The following is a 4,772-nucleotide window of genomic DNA, read 5'->3' on the forward strand; positions in this document are numbered from 1 at the left end:
TGTTTTCCAAGTCCAAAACTAGAAATCCTTACATCCAAGAGCTAATTCAATTAGGGGTATGTAATACTGAGAAAGGGTAACAATCCCCAGAGACCTTGGGCCTAGTGGTACATGTGATGGTCTCCAACTCCCTAATCCTTCAGCAAAGAGGAAGAAAGCAGGAGATGGACTAGAGCAACAAGGACCTGGGAATGGTAGCCGAGTCAAATTAGGGAATGAATCTGTGAAGGATGATGAGGAATAAATTCAATGAACTCCATCATCCTCTCTTTTTAAAAAAGACCTCTTTTTTCCAGTGGTGGGACGTTTGTTCCAAACACATAAAGACTTCCCCCAGCAATGTGCAGATGAGAACCAGAAATTCCAGGTTCCATGTCTATCTTCCATAATCTTGTACATAATTCTTCATTGGTAATAAACTACGGAACATTTATACTATTTATACTCTCCATTTCTCTTTAAGTAGCCTGGGAATTTTGATTTTTCAGACCTAGTAGCATATTCTTCAAAGACTGTGGCTTAACCATATGGCAAAACTCTTAGGAAATCTCAGCAGCTATGTGTTTATTTCAGAAATGGCAGGTGAAGGGAGAGCTTATCCATTTCCAAAGAGAGATGTTCCAGTCACTTGGATTCATGGGAGAGAAAATGTGGAGTGTCAGGAAGACAGGCTTGATATTAAGAAATAGCCTTTGGGATATACACAGCTGAAGACCAACAATTAGGGTTAGAATTGCAGAAATGGTGTCTGATCTCATAGAAAACAGTCTTATTAAAGCTAGACTCCCATAAAATAGAATTTGAGAACACAGGGTAGCATGTGGCAGAGTGTGATTCTGATTCTTAAATGTCATAATGCTCAGACATTATGGTCCTTGGAGGACAGGGAAGGTATGGATAGTGACAAAAGGCATCCCAAGTGGAAAGAATTATGTGAGTAAAGCTACAGAACAGGAAAATAAATGCACAGTGTGCAGACTGACCTGGCTAGATTGGGAGATTTTTAGTTGCAAATAACTCTTTGATACCCAGCACATCAATGCTGGGTTTTCCTGGCAAAGATACTGGAGTGGTTTGCCATTTCCTTCTCCAATAGAGTAAGGCAAACAGGTTTAAATCACACTCCCAGGATCACCCAGATGGTAAGTGTCTGAGGCCAGATTTAGACTCCTATTTTCTGAATTCCAGGCCCTGAGCTTTATCTACTGAGCCACCTATCTACTCAAGACTGGAAGGTACCATAGAGAAAATAGTGTGGGAGTTAAGGCTGAAGGCCTTCAATGTCATTCTGAGGAGTCCAGGCTTTATCATGGCAATGGAAAACTACTGAGATTTGTTATTGTGAACAAGGAAACATGACCATAGCTGTACATTAGAAAGGTGGATCTGCCAGCAATGTGCAGGCAAGAGTGAAGACTAGAGACTGGAGTAATGAAGATTATGTAGAAGGAAGTTGCAATAGTTCAGTGAAAGATAATCAGAGCTTGAGATGAAGTGATGACAATAGGAATGGAAAGATAATGAATAGGTTAATTGTTGAGTCAATATTAAGAAATGATGCTGTACATTACTTGTAGCAGCCCAGGACTGGAAACAAAGTAAATACCCACAGACTGGGGAATGATTAAATGAATGTAATGGAATATTACTGTGTGGTTAAAAAAAAGAAAATGCTGACTACAGAAAAATATGGGAAGACTTATGTGAATTGATAAAAAGGGAAGCAAACAGAACTGGGGAAACAAAAGATATACGTGTGTGTGTGTGTGTGTGTGTGTGTGTGTACCTATATAAAAGAGACGGAGAACACAACCACATAAATGGAAAGAACAATAATACAAGAAATCTAAGTTGAATGCTGGATTTCAAAGAAGGGAAATGATATCTCCTACCTTCTTTGCAGTTATTTAAGATTATGAATATGGAGCTCTAAACATAAAATCATATTTTTTCCCACATGCTGGTAACTTTCATCAAACTATCCCTCCTTCTTATTTGTTATAAAGATTAGTCAGTGGGAGGTAACAAACATTTGTTTAGTGAGAGAAACAAAGAGAAAGACATAAAGAGGCAAAGAGAGAGGATGATGTTGCTTTCAGAAAGAGTATTTATTAGTTGGTTCTTGCTTAAACAATGGAATCGCCCAGACTGAAGGAACACTCATTCAAAGATGCTTTCCTGTGACCCAACTGGTGATCAGAACAGCGACTTATACTAAGAAGGGAAGGGACTGTAGCGTAAACCATAGAGGATCCAGAAATCAAGGAAAAGGCTGCTAAACAAAAGTGGGTTTCTGAGGCAGTATGAAGCCCCTAAAATGGTCCTGGATCCTTCCTTATACCAGAAAATTTTGTTCCTCAAGGATGTCTGGCCTGAGTGAGTTTGAGGGAAGATGGGTAAAAAAAGGTCTTCCCTGCTGCTCAAGTCCCAAACTCTACAGTATCTGGAAATGGTGACAGAAACTGTAAGGGTGGCTGTGGCAGCTAGGGCCAGGCCAAGTTTGGGTGCTCACACATAGATGGCTGAGGGTGTGGTCGTTGTTAAACAAGGCCAGTTTTCCAAAATGGCCCCTAGGAAAGGCCAAACAGTCATGCTCTTCCAGGGATGAGTCTCCCTGGCCCAGGCCAGATGCTAATTACAGGGGAGATGGCAGAGGCTCCCTTCTGCCCCTGGGCCTCTTGGGCAGGGAGGACAGGATGGAGCAGGAGTGATTGCAGGAAGATGGAAGACTGTCTTCAGCAGGGCCATGACGCCACAAAACAGGGAAGTGATTCAGGCTGAGGAATCTTTGTCCCTGGGGAGATCCTACAAGTCTGAGGCAGTCAGGGAGGATGGAAAGGGACAAGTAGATTAACGTCAGCCTCAGCCTGGGCTTCTGTCTCAATCAGTCCAGCCTGTACTGAATTCTGTCTTTGGCCTGTGGGTGTGCAGTCTAGAGACCGGACTCACCTGCTTGCAAAGATAACTCAAACACATAAAGCCTTAAGGTTAAACCCTTCTGGGCTAAATGCAATGAGTCAGGTAGTACACGTATTCTCTCTTTCACAGATTGTAGGACACTCAGACTCAGAAAAACTGTGACTTGCCCACACAAATAAATGTGTAGCTGGAATTTGAACACAGGCCAATTCCATAACCAGTATTCTTTCTACTATGCTCTCCCACCATAGTAGAAGGCAGGAATTTTTTTTTTTGACTTTTGTGACTGCATCTACATAAGCAATGTCCTATCAGGAAACTTCTTCCTCCTGACACAAATTGGCACCTTTCTCTGCAGTTCCTAATCTTTGTTATGTGGCAAGGATCACACTGTCAAGTGTGTCAGTTGTCTCAAAGCCCAGCTCGCTCTCTCTCTACTACCCTGTGTGCTGGGGTGGTTCAGGAAAGCTTCACAAAGGCGGTGAAATTCGAGCTGAATCTTGAACAGGAGTGGTGGGTCATATAATCATAAAACTAGAGCTATAAGGGCTTCCAAGGGCCATTTAATCCAAACTTCACCCTCTTGCTGATGAGGAAACTTGGTTCCAGAAAAAGGAAAGGACCTACTATATGATAGGTATTATACTACATCCTTTACAAATCACATCTGATTTGATCCTCACCATTCTGGGAGTTAGGTACTGTTATTGTGGTCAGGAAATCTGGGTTCTTGTCACAATTCTGCTCTCCATGTAGCTATGGGCCTGGGTGAAGTAGGAAGAATCATTCCTGTCTCACAGAAAATGGAGACGGGAAAGTATGTGGTAGGAACAGAAATGTCTCAGTTCTCAGACCAAAAGGCTGCCCACTTCTGGGTCTCCTTCCAGAATCTTTCTCAGTTGCTCTGGGAGATGGATAGGTTCCCTGTCCACTGAAGACACCTCCTGGAAGTGTCCCTCTCCCAGCAAACCCTCATACCAAGTCTGTCTTTCTCTTATCTGGTACTGCTCAAGGCCTAGATTAAGTTCTGACTCACAGAACAGATATGGGCCATTGGGGAGGGTGGGGAGAAGGGAGAACCCAGGAACAATAGTCTCGCTCAATACTCCAGGCTAAGGCCCAACAACTTGCACTTAGTAGCCCCATGGAAAAGGAAGTTCTCAAGTGTAACTAATCCCACCCATTCTGCTATTCTATCCTCTCTTCCTTCCCCCTAACCCCTCCCAAACACACACACACACACACACACAGCCCTGAGGGCCCGATGAAAGCTGGTGAAAATTACCAAGGAGGTGACCTGGGGAGACACCCATCTGTGGGGTAGGGAAGAATCAATCATCTCAAAGGCATAGTAACAGCCATGGAGGTCTACTCTAATCTTTATCACCTCATGTCTCTTCTTAACTTGGTATCCCAAACCCAAAGCACAGACAGAAGCTGCGCCACTTTGGAAACTTATTCAGGAGTTCCAAAACAATCCTTAATCTTCTGACCCCATGAGCCCAGAATCGTAGTTGTTGTTTAAGTTACTGTGGTTTGGGAATGAGCAGGTTTCTACACTAGCCCTCCACTCCTAGATTTGATAGTATTAGTAGGCAAATAGAACTCCAAATATTAATAATAGCATTTTGTGTAATGGCAAAGTGTTGGAAACAAAATTAGATGCCAACTGATTTGGGGAATGAACATACACAAAGGCAACACCAATATAAATAACAAGGAAAAAAAGATAAAACTTAAGACCAAGCTTGGCCCTGATAAAAAAAGATAAGAAAGTGCCCCATCTCCTTTCTTTGGGGGTGGGGATGAAATACAGGTGTGACACAAAACATATACATCCAGACTCATTTATG

This window comes from Sminthopsis crassicaudata, chromosome 1 (genome assembly GCF_048593235.1).
Source record: "Sminthopsis crassicaudata isolate SCR6 chromosome 1, ASM4859323v1, whole genome shotgun sequence".
Lineage (NCBI taxonomy): Eukaryota > Metazoa > Chordata > Mammalia > Dasyuromorphia > Dasyuridae > Sminthopsis > Sminthopsis crassicaudata.